The sequence below is a fragment of the Megalobrama amblycephala genome, linkage group LG4 (genome assembly GCF_018812025.1).
Source record: "Megalobrama amblycephala isolate DHTTF-2021 linkage group LG4, ASM1881202v1, whole genome shotgun sequence".
Classification (NCBI taxonomy): Eukaryota; Metazoa; Chordata; class Actinopteri; order Cypriniformes; family Xenocyprididae; genus Megalobrama; species Megalobrama amblycephala.
The window spans coordinates 39,086,498-39,099,442 of record NC_063047.1 but is presented as its reverse complement, the minus strand read 5'-3'; the positions used below and the strand labels follow the sequence as shown (position 1 = coordinate 39,099,442).

The 12,945-nt window shown below is 40.2% G+C and overlaps 1 protein-coding gene across 4 annotated transcripts in view; it reads left to right on the top strand.

Moving 5' to 3' along the window:
* LOC125267495 (multiple C2 and transmembrane domain-containing protein 1-like) overlaps nt 1-12,945 on the top strand; it is a 204,249-nt gene that overhangs the window by 30,234 nt on the left and 161,070 nt on the right. The window lies entirely within an intron of this gene.

Below are 12,945 nucleotides of genomic sequence, written 5' to 3'. Positions count from 1 at the left end.
GCACCTATTATGCCCTCTTTCACATGATGTAATATAAGTCTCTGGTATGGTCAAGTTTCAGCTTAAAATACCCCACAAATATGCCCCTATTTGGGGGTGAGCAAAAACATGCCTTTTACTATATTAATATATTGCTGGCTAAAAAAATAAATCCAAAATTGGTTGAAAAAAATGTCTGGGTAAAAACAACCCAATTCTTGGTTTTGTCCATATTTAACCCAGCAGTTTTTAGAGTGTGTCCTCTGTAGATCAGGTAGGGTTAGGGGACTTTTAGTCTGGGACTAGGCTTAAGCCTTGTATATGAAGCCAGTCATTAGTGTTTCAAGAGAGTCATATGGAATTATTTAGTAAAAGGAAGCTTGGGAAACTATTTTGAAAACAATGCACAATGCTTGTCTTTGCAATTCCAATAAGTGCCTCGTGTGGAACTGAAACTATACACTTCACCTATAATATGACGTTTTCACATCGTATGTCCATTTTTTCTTTTTTTTTCTTTTTTTTTGTGTTTATAATGAGTGTTTGTATATATGTTCTGGGAAAAGCACTAATTTTGCTGAAAGTTCTTTTCCCAGAATGTATATATACACACCAAAAACACACAGGAACTTCCCAGGATGCTTTTTCATAAACAAACACACTATGAACGAAATTACTGTAATTTCTCAATTTCCTAGTCTCAAGTAAACATTCTCAGTCCCTTAAGTGTGATTTGAGCTGTAACTCAATGCATTAATGAGCACATTCAGCAATTTTAATCAAATACAATTCATCATTGGTATGAAACTGAGAGAAAGAAATTGACTTTGTGACTATTCTGAATACTACACATCTTTGAAATGATACACAGGATATTTAGAAGAATGTTTCTGCTGTTTTTGTCTGTATCAGTGCATATATCAACATTTTCTTATTTTGTGTTTCACAGAAGAAAGAAGGACATACAGATTAGTAATGACGTGAGGGTGAGAAAATGATGACATAGTTTTAATTTTTGGCTGAACTATCCCTTTAATCTTCATTTAACATTATTATAAAAAATAACATTGGATAGCTGGTGCAGAATGCAGGTGTTTTAAGACATGTTTTTGGGTTAGTTCACCCAAATATGAATATTCTGTCATTAATTACTCACCCCCATGTCGTTCCTCACCTATAAGACCTTTGTTCATCTTCGGAACACAAATTAAGATATTTTTGATAAAATCTGACGGCTCAATGAGGCCTCCATTGAAAGCAAGTTAATTTACACTTTCAATGCCCAGAAAGGTACTAAAGATATATTTAAAACTGTTCATGTGACTACAATGGTTCAACCTTAATGTTATGAAGCGATGAGAATACTTTTTGTGAGCCAAAAAACAAAAATAACGACTTAATTCAAGAATATCTAGTGATGGGCGATTTCAAAACACTGTTTCATGATTTACGAATCTTTTATTTCGAATCAGTGGTTCGGAGCGCCAGTCACGTGATTTCAGTAAACGAGGCTTCATTATGTGATACGTGTTTCTAAATTTCAATGGTTCACGTGACTTTGGCAGTTTGATACACACTTGGAACCACTGATTCGAAACAAAAGTTTCGTAATGAAGCAGTGTTTTTAAATCGCCCATCACTAGATATTGTTGAATAAAGTCGTTATTTGGATTTTTTGGCGCACAAAAAGTATTCTCGGATTTTATCAGAAATATCTTAATTTGTGTTCCGAAGATGAACGAAGGTCTTATGGGTGTGGAACAACATGAGGGTGAGTAATTAATCTTTTTTTAACTAACCCTTTAAAGTGGTGCTCATGGTGTGAGAGGCAAAAAAAAAAAAAAAAATCCGGTGATGTCACCTGACTCTGTTGCTTACACGAAGACAAACAATTAAAAATATGACAGGAAGAATACAATGTGTGATGAGCTTCTAAGTCAACTTGATTAAATAATAAATAAGTAATTGATAAAACTGAACTGAAATGGAAAAAAATGTGACTTAAAGGGATAGCTCACCCAAAAATAAAAATTCTCACTGTATTATTTACTCACCCACATGCCATTCCAAACCTGTATGGCTTTCTCTCCTCTGTGAAACACAATTTTGAGAAATGTCTTGTGTTTTTTGACCGTGCAAAGTAAAAACTATTTGGTTACCAACATTCTTTAAAATATACTCTTTTGTGTACAGCAGTAGAAAGAAAGTCATACAGGTTTGGAACAACATTAGCCAAAGAAAATGATTTAAATACAAATGATTTCCAATAGAGAATCTGTTTTTATAGAGTAATTTGACTTAAACTCTTCTCGAAAAACTGACCCTGACAGTCTGATTTACATCTTTTTAGCCAGATATTGGCTTAGACAATGGCTCAGACCTTTTCTGAGGAAATTGCTAGAGTCTGTGTTGTAGGAGCAGCTCAGATCTATAAATACTGGCCTATTATGTGGTCGTGACTGCTGAGAGAGGGAGGGTTGCTATGATTAGGCTTGTTAAGGTTGTGTTTCAATCCGTGGCACAATCATCTCCCCTGTATGACTAATGGAAGTGTGAGGAAACTTTTATGAAGCTGATCATACACTAATAAAGGGAGCAAAATATTTTTCCTTGGAGGCACTTACTAACTTGACAAAGAGTAAAATGAGACTGACTCATTTTAAGAGCTTAATAAGTTATAAAATAAAGTTTTCATTGTGAGGTGGTTAAATATCTGTGCTAGCAACTTAAACGTTGGAGGTTTAAGCTTTGCAAGGGATAGGGGGATTGTCCCTAGAAAAAATGTTTTGTAAGTCACTTTTTTGAAAATTGTCTTACTTGCATGACGGTACCACTTTTCATTTATCCTAAAAATCACATTGTTTTTTTCCTGTTGAAAGCAGTAAACATGGCGTTCTTGTGTACTAGCAATGTGCTTTCGTTTCCAGCCAAAAACGCAACAAAGCAGATGGTGTTTTCCATGTTTGCGCTCACACTCAGTCTTGCATTCTCCTTTGTGGGCAGCACAAGTAAAGAGCCCAGATAGACACAAACAGCATGTGTCTCATAGGCTGTAGTGTGGGTTTGTTTTTAGGACATTAAATCAATCAAACTATGCACATGTATTTTTCTGTTATATCATCAAATTGTTCTTGTTGAAATGAGTCCAAGTTTTATTTATCAACTGAAAAACAACAGACCCCCTGTACTTGTTTATAATGAAATGTATTTCTGTCAGGATCACTATCGTCAAAGATGACTGGCAGTTAGCATGGAGTTTGTATTGGCGGTATGGTTCTGTTCAGGGCAAAAACTCCCTGCCCATCCATGCAGCCTAGCAATATCATTACTTTTCCTAATGACAGTAATTAATGTAACAACATATTTGAAGAAATGAGTCTGATCATCAGGAATATCAGAAGGGCAAGTCCTGACTGGACAAAGGAGGAGCTGGGGATGGAGGAGGGTAATTAGCTCCCGAGCAATGTGATAAAGCTGCTGATAATACTGAATGGACCATATATATATATATATATATATATATATATATATATATATATATATATATATATATATATATATACAGTGGGTACGGAAAGTATTCAGACCCCCTTAAATTTTTCAATCTTTGTTATATTGCAGCCATTTGCTAACATCATTTAAGTCATTTTTTTAAATCATTAAATCATTTTTTTTTCCTCATTAATGTACACACAGCACCCCATATTGACAGAAAAACACAGAATTGTTGACATTTTTGCACATTTATTAAAAAAGAAAAACTGAATTATCACATGGTCCTAAGTATTCAGACCCTTTGCTCAGTATTTAGTAGAAGCACCCTTTTGATCTAATACAGTCATGAGTCTTTTTGGGAAAGATGCAACAAGTTTTTCACACCTGGATTTGGGGAACCTCTGCCATTCCTCCTTGCAGATCCTCTCCAGTTCTGTCAGGTTGGATGGTAAACGTTGGTGGACAGCCATTTTTAGGTCTCTCCAGAGATGCTCAATCAGGTTTAAGTCAGGGCTCTGGCTGGGCCATTCAAGAACAGTCACAGAGTTGTTGTGAAGCCACTCCTTCGTTATTTTAGCTGTGTGCTTAGGGTCATTGTCTTGTTGGATGGTAAACCTTCAGCCCGGTCTGAGGTCATGAGCACTCTGGAGAAGGTTTTCGTCCAGGATATCCCTGTACTTGGCCGCATTCATCTTTCCCTTGATTGCAACCAGTCGTCCTATCCCTGCAGCTGAAAAACACCCCCACAGCATGATGCTGCCACCACCACCATGCTTCACTGTTGGGACTGTATTGGACAGGTGATGAGCAGTGCCTGGTTTTCTCCACACATACCGCTTAGAATTAAGGCCAAAAAGTTCTATCTTGGTCTCATCAGACCAGAGAATCTTATTTCTCACCATCTTGGCAAACTCCATGCGGGCTTTCATGTGTCTTGCACTGAGGAGAGGCATCCGTCGGGCCACTCTGCCATAAAGCCCCGACTGGTGGAGGGCTGCAGTGATGGTTGACTTTCTACAACTTTCTCCCATCTCCCGACTGCATCTCTGGAGCTCAGCCACAGTGATCTTTGGGTTCTTCTTTACCTCTCTCACCAAGGCTCTTCTCCCCCGATAGTTCAGTTTGGCCGGACATCCAGCTCTAGGAAGGGTTCTGGTCATCCCAAACATCTTCCATTTAAGGATTATGGAGGCCACTGTGCTCTTAGGAACCTTAAGTGCAGCAGAATTTTTTTTGTAACCTTGGCCAGATCTGTGCCTTGCCACAATTCTGTCTCTGAGCTCTTCAGGCAGTTCCTTTGACCTCATGATTCTCATTTGCTCTGACATGCACTGTGAGCTGTAAGGTCTTATATAGACAGGTGTGTGGCTTTCCTAATCAAGTCCAATCTGTCACGATCACCTGTGAGAGTGCCCTTCAGCCTTTAGAGGGCACTCCGTCCCGGACTGTCATTTCCACCTGTTTCATGGACTACATTCCCCATACACACTTCCCGGACTAATCACCACTCATCATTGCACCCAGCTGTTTTGTATCACCTCATCAGTGTCTGTCTATTTATACCTGGTTTGTTGCTGTCTGGTTTTGTGGTTCATTGTTTGATGTCACCCTCGAGTCTGATCCCTGTTCTCCCGTTTTGGTTTGTAGTTTCTTGTTTCGTGTTTCTTGTTTCATGTTTGGACTGTCTATTTATGGATTATGACCTTTGCCTGTACCCTGGATTACGCCTTTTGGATTTGCCCACAATAAACACCATTGCTGCAATTGGATCTATCCCGTCTTCATGAGTTCCGTGACAGAATGAACCACCATCCACCTAGATCCAGCGGCATGGAGGGTCGGTTCCGTTCCCCAGCCTCCATCCGTGAGCGGATGGCTCGAGTTTGGGCGGTGATGGCGCTGCGCCAGGAGGGAAGAGAGGTTGGGCAGGTTGCAGGTTTGTTTTGGACCTTGGCAGAGGGACTGCATTATAATGACGAGGCGCTTAAAGACATTTTTAATGGAGGCCTCGACAACCCGTTGCCTCGGTGTGAGATGGAGGGGCTCCAGACCCTGGACTTTTGGGGCTTTATCCACCATCTCTCTCACAGAGGCCGTTCGGCTACTCACCCTCATCCAGAGCCCACTCCAGCCAGGGGGTCCGCTCCAGCCAGGGAGTCCGCTCCAGCCAGGGAGTCCGCTCCAGCCAGTGAGTCCACTCCAGAGCCCGCTCCAGCCAGGGAGTCCGCTCCAGAGCCCGCTCCAGCCAGTGAGTCCACTCCAGAGCCCGCTCCAGCCAGTGAGTCCGCTCCAGAGCCCGCTCCAGCCAGTGAGTCCAGTTTGGGTGAGCCACCGCCTCACCCTCGTAAGCGGAGGAGAAGGAGGAAGAGGGCTTCCTCCGATCTGCAAGACCCTCCAACCATAGAGACTGCCCTGCCGGCGCCAACGAAGCGCCTTGCCCTGCCGGCGCCAACGAAGCGCCTTGCCCTGCCGGCGCCAACGAAGCGCCTTGCCCTGCCGGCGCCAACGAAGCGCCTTGCCCTGCCGGCGCCAACGAAGCGCCTTGCCCTGCCGGCGCCGCCCAGGCCGCCAGCCCTGCCGCCGCCGACAGCCCTGCCGCCGCCGCCCAGGCCGCCAGCCCCGCCGCCGCCCAGACCGCCAGCCCTGCCGCCGCCGCCGCCCAGACCTTCTGCCTTGCCGCCACCGCCCAGACCTTCTGTCCCGCCGCCACCGCCCAGACCTTCTGTCCTGCCGCCATCATCCAAGCCTTCTGTCTTGCCGCCACTGCCCGGGCCGTCGGAGCCGCTGGAACCGGCCTGGTCAGTTCCTCCGGCACCACCCTGGCAATCAGCCAGGACTCCAGACCCACTGGAACCAGCCTGGTCAGTTCCTCCGGCACCACCCTGGCAATCAGCCAGGACTCCAAGCCTGCCAGCGCCCGCCTGGTCAGTTCCTCCAGCACCGCCCTGGTGTTCAGTGAGGTACCCGGGATCTGCCCACCATCCCTCCCCCTGATCCTCCTCCGGTCCACCTCCCTCCTGAGTTTTTTGTGTTTTTGTTTTTTGTCTGGTGGAGCGTCTGGTAGCCGCTCCTTTGAGGGGGGTAAGTCACGATCACCTTGAGAGTGCCCTTCACCTTTAGAGGGCACTCCGTCCCGGATTCATTTCACCTGTTTCATGACTACATTCCCTACACACTCCCGGACTAATCACCACTCACATGCACCCACTGTTTTGTATCACCTCATCAGTGCTGTCTATTTATACCTGGTTTGTTGCTGTCTGGTTTTGTGGTTCATTGTTTGATGTCACCCTCTTATCCCTGTTCTCCCGTTTTGGTTTGTAGTTTCTTGTTTCGTGTTTCTTGTTTATGTTTGGACTGTCTATTTATGGATTATGACCTTTGGTACCCTGTGCCTTTTGATTTGCCCACTAAACACCATTCTGCAATTGGATCTATCCCGTCTTCATGAGTTCCGTGACCAATCAGTATAATCAAACACAGCTGGACTCAAATGAAGGTGTAGAACCATCTCAAGAATGATCAGAAGAAATGGACAGCACCTGAGTTAAATATATGAGTGTCACAGCAAAGGGTCTGAATACTTAGGACCATGTGATATTTCAGTTTTTCTTTTTTAATAAATCTGCAAAAATGTCAACAATTCTGTGTTTTTCTGTCAGTGTGGGGTGCTGTGTGTACATTAATGAGGAAAAAAAATGAACTTAAATGATTTTAGCAAATGGCTGCAATATAACAAAGAGTGAAAATTTTAAGGGGGTCTGAATACTTTCCGTACCCACTGTATAAATATATATATATATATATATATATATATATATATATATATATATATATATATATATATATATATATATATATATATACACGAATGTGATGATAGGCGTTGTATTCCTATAGGTCAATGTGAATCAGCTGAGTGTCTAATGTGACCTGCCAGAACTAACGCTACGTTTGATTTGTATGTAACCAGTGCACTTAAAACGGGGGAAAAAAAACCCCTGCCATTTTATACTATGATTTTTGTGGTTCTGTGATAAATTGCTTATTTTACTCTATTGTAAGTCGCTTTGGATAAATGCACTTAAGCCCTTCTAAAGCGCGCACTAGGGTCACCGCTGTACTTCAGTGATTCCAGTCAGGGGCATGTATACCACATCTGATACTTGAAAAGATTTTGATTGGTTTTGTCAAACCTATAGAAATGAAGTTAGGGATGCTGAAAATTTTCGGCTGAAACAGCTATTTTGGGTTTCGGGTTGAAATGGTTTTGGAGAGCAAAAATCAGTAACCGAAACATAAGTTTAATAGCGCATGGCCTGTTTTCACTGTGTTCAGCGTCTATTTTGTACACACGACATTGATAAGCTACAACAGTTAAACATGTCAGCTGTGTAAACAATAGCTCTGGATTGACAATATTAATAATATATGTGATATGGTATGGTATATTTTATGGTAATATTGTAATAATATGGTTTATTAAATCTAAAATCTTTTTGTCTGTTTGCTGTTAACTGTTGATGCGTGAACACTTCGCTAAACATTTGTAGCGCGCCTGCCATCCAATAATCACAAAAAGCTTTGTGCTTTGTTCATTTTAACATGAAACTTTTAACATGAAAATTGTGACGATTAACATTAATTTTAACATGAAAATTTTAACATGAAAATTGTGACGATTACAAAAGTCAAACAATAAATGTCGTTTTGGCGCTCTTTAATATGGCGTGAAAGATCACTGTAGCGCCTCAATTCAAGCAGTATCACAGATCAAGAACCGATCAGTTCATCTCCTCTTTACTAGTTATAGCACAAAATAAACATGGGTGAACACTAGAAGGTATGTTGAAAGATAAATTAACATACTGAAATGAATCCTGTCTCATGTAATCGCTCAATCAGTGTTTCAACCAGGGAAAGACATGAACAAAATAGCTAGGCTATACAATATCACTTAACGTTACATTTACCTCAAGAAAGCTATTCAATGTCCATAAACTCATTAGTTAGCTAGAAAAGCTAGAGAAGAGCATTTTCCTATATATACACTGTATTATATATTCATTATATTTTTGCTTAACTTGTTAGTGATGGCTTCATTATTTAATGTGTATTTGAATACATCTATCATGAAAACAAGTTTTTACAGTTTCATATTGTTTAAAGCTGCAGTCCGTAACTTTTTTTTGGTTAAAAAAGTGCATAACCAGCCAGTGTTCAAAACTATCTCATTATCTTAGCTCGATTCACAATGGTAAGCTTGTAATAATGTTTTATAATAAGAGCGACATGGTGGATTTTCACCCGGAGATTCACCCGTAGTCAAAAAGCAAAAGACTTTGGACAGTGGAGTGGCTACAGAAATTGAAATCTACGGGTAACGCTAATATACACATAGTCATAGTAATGCTGATGTTGTTAACATTAACGATTTGAGAACAATATAACAGTAATAATAATTTGCACGGTTTGGCATGATCCGAGCTAAGCGATCGTTAGATTTAATCATCATTGGCAGCACGATTTTATTGTAGCCTAATGCTTTTCCCCTCAGTTGTTTAGAACAAAAGTGGCAGAAATGTTACTTACTTGTTCAGATGATATTTTACAGTGAAATTTTGTATATTTGTCATTAGGGGGTGTGACGAGACCAGTATCTCACGAGACGAGACGAGACTCGAGATTGAGTTCACGAGACGAGACAAGATGGCGAAATACATGACTAGAAAAAATATTCTGCAGGTGTATTTGAAATGTTTTAACTAATCATTTTGTAATGAATGTCATTTCAGTTCTACTTTCTGAGACTGAATTATCATATGCAGTAAAAGACAACAATACTTAAGTAATGTAAAAGGTTTTGCCACTAACTCAACTGACTGACTTCCCTCCTGTATGATTTCAGTCTCTTCAGATCTTACTGTACATGAATTATGAGCTTCTACAGCTTTTGACCTCCTAACTGAACTCCTCTCCACAATCTGATCACAGAAATAAAAACAGTATAAATAAAAATGGTAACACTTTACAATAAGGTCTCATTTATTAACATTAATGTATTAACCAACATCAACTAACAACAAGCAATATATTTGCTACAGTATTTATTAATCTTTGTTAGTTGATAAAAATAGTCATTCATTGTTAGTTCATGATAGTTCACAGTGCATTAACTAATGTTAACAAATGAAACCTTATTGTTTGTACTAGTAAATAATAAGAAGAGAAAACTGTTATTCATTTTTATGGTAACACTTTACAATAAGTGCAACCATAATCGCACTCTCTCAATATTCAAAGATCAAATAAGACCAAATTTTTCTTTGATACAGAGCTGAGAGATGGTTACAACTACACTGCCCAGCCTAAAATAGCTTTCATATTGAGAGATATCTGCATTCATCAGGGAGCCGCTTTCAAAATGCGGGGTATTGAAATCACGTTTGAATGCGCGCGCGCGTTTACTTTCACTTTTAAACGGTCGCGCGTACTCTGTAAATATGGAGCGGCGGCGACCGTTATCCAACTGAATTAAATGTTTTTTTTTTATTTAAATACAAAGCAAAACGACAGTGGAGGCATAATGTAAACGTAGCGGTGGCATATTCTTTCCTAATCATCCTTACACTCTGTCATGGCAACATCACGAGACTACTTTTCGCCTCGACGAGAAATCTCGTCACAGTTTAGTCTCGCGAGATCTCGTGCCACGAGATCTCGTCACACCCCTATTTGTCATACATTCAAGACGTAGAATCTGTGATTCTGAAGTACAGTATCCACACGGTGCGGTGACTGACAGCAAGCATTAGATTCATCCGCACTGACGAGCCGTGCCGAAGCACAACGCACTTACAGATAACTGTTCCGCATATGACTGCAATTGCAGGTTTCAAACAAGAGATGGCGACAAAGAGGGAAAATCGCGGACTGCAGCTTTAAATGTTCATATTTCAACAACAAATGTGTAGAAATCGTTGTTATTAAAATGTTGATATAAAACTGGAAAATGTGCAATTTAAATGTTTGTATGTCTCAGTTTTAGCTATTTGAGTGCTGATTATTAAATAAGTTTAAATAATTAATTGATTATTTTTTTTGTTTGTTTCTCTTTTGGTTTTCAGCCAAGTGCATCCTGAACTTTCGGTTTCGGCACAGAATTTTCATTTTGGTGCATTCCTAATTATTTTCATGATTCTTTTTAGTTCTAGCGCATGTAGCAAAACATTTGCCATTTGCTACATCCAGTATAATATGAATCAGTAGGAACACATTCTCGTTTGTTGTTGATGAGGGGCTACTTGAGCCTTGATGGAACTGCGAGGGTACGTGAGACAGAAAGGATTGTGAAGCAGGTCTATGCAGAGTCTAATGCAACTGTAAATTATCTTTGTGTTCATGCTGATATTTACAGCTGGAGATGAGAGAGCTGCACAATGATCCTCTCAGGATATTGTTTGCAAAAGTGGAGGTTGCACACATGACAGATGATACTTGTTATTTGTTTTGCCACTTTCATTAGTATAACCTAGAGAGAGAGAGTGCAGGCACAGTCATTTGAATGCTCACTCACAGCTCACTAAACACACACAGCGCTGCAGGCCTCATGCTGGCAGTCTATATGACATCTGATTCTTCCCTGCTCAATCAGCCAGATGCTCTCTTGTTCCTCATCTTAGCCCATTTAAACCAGGGGTCAACTAAAGTTGTCAAAGGCTGTCTTTTCCAAACTGTAACTAAAGATGTTTTTAAAAACAACTGACACACTAGTGGACAAGCTTAAGAGGAGATTGTGTCATATCGAATTCATGACTGATGTTACCTCAGAAATGTGTCTGGCAAAATTAGTGACCAGTGGAGAAATCCCTGTATTATTGCTGCATTCACGCCACCTCGTATTTACCAGAATCTTGAGATGACAACACATGACGTTATATTCGGAGCTGTTCACATCCTTGGACTGGGAATTATGCGTTTCTATGGGACCACTATCAACAACTATGAATCTACAGTGGCCATGTGGTACATCTGGGAGCTTTCAGAAAACTCCCTGTTTACAAGCTGTAATTACGAGCTCTACGAGGACGTGAATGCTTTTTACAAGCTAGAATCTCATAACTACAGGAATTACGAGGCCGTGTGTACGCACCTTCAATCTTCATTATTATCTTTAAATCGGTTTCAATGAGTTTTTATTTACATGCAGGTGTTTTTCAAATATAAGTACAATGTAAAAACATGTATGTACACAATAAGTGCATTGTATTAAATTATTAATTTAAATGTAAGTACATAGTAGTTAAGGCCACTTAATATAAAATGGGACCCAAGTTTGTTTTTAGTTAGTTATTTGATGCTATAAAAATGCAGGTTTAGAAGTCATGATTGACAGCTAAGATTGACAGCTTCTCTGAGTGAAGTAGTCACTGAAGCACCAACAGACTTTTTTCTGGATCTTCTGGAGGAGATTAGAGCTTTAACTGTAATTTCTACATTTCCAGAACTCTATTTCACACTAACATAATGAGTTGTTCTGCAGTATTAACCGATTCTGCAGGGGTGTGGAGTCGCGCTCATTACTGCGCAGACTCTGGCTCTAAGTTCACTATGTGCAGACTCGAGACTCAAGATGTCATTGCCATATTGGCACACTGCCGGCTTCAGTTACTACAATAGAAGAGAGTGAAGGTGCGTTGTCTATCTTTTTTTTTTTTTTTTTTACAGTCTATGGTCTTTACAATAAGCGAATCTCTTTTAAACTGCACTAAATAAATGTGCGTGTGCCATTCAAACCAGCAACAGATAAAGAAGAAAATCCGATTGTACTTTGCTGTTTGGCAGTCGCGCAACATCAAACCACATCTACGGTATCAAACAGATGTGTCAGAGGTGAATATATACTGTACAGGTTATTAAGCGTTTTCGGTTTCGGTTTATGTTATCACTTTGAGAAAACCAATGAAAAAAAAAAACAAGAAAATAAAGAAATATTTACTGATATTTACCAAATATAATGCTGAAAATAAAGGCGCATTCACGCCATATCGTAATTGTATGTTAAATAAGGTTTGAAAAATCTACAGATAGATTTGTAAATTTGGGTCTGGAAAAGTATCGAATTTTGAAACCCTAAATGGGGTCTTTTTTATTTTGTTGACCTTTTGTTGATTTTTAGGTTTGGCAACAGAGAAATGTATACACTCACTGCGTTGCTTACCTCTCTGCCCTGTGTTAAAGTCGGCATGAAACGGAAGTTCCGATAGTCGTCCTTCTCTATTGTGATGTAAATCTGAGTGAAACGGCTTGTCGAACAAGAAAAAATATAGTGCGCGACTTGATTTGCTTTTGTTGCGATCTCATGTGAGTTACAGGTTATCCCGTCCTCACTACAGTACACACATAATCAGAGAACAGAAGTGCAGGGTTGCCAACTCTCACGCATCTGGCGTGACACTCACGCTTTCAGCA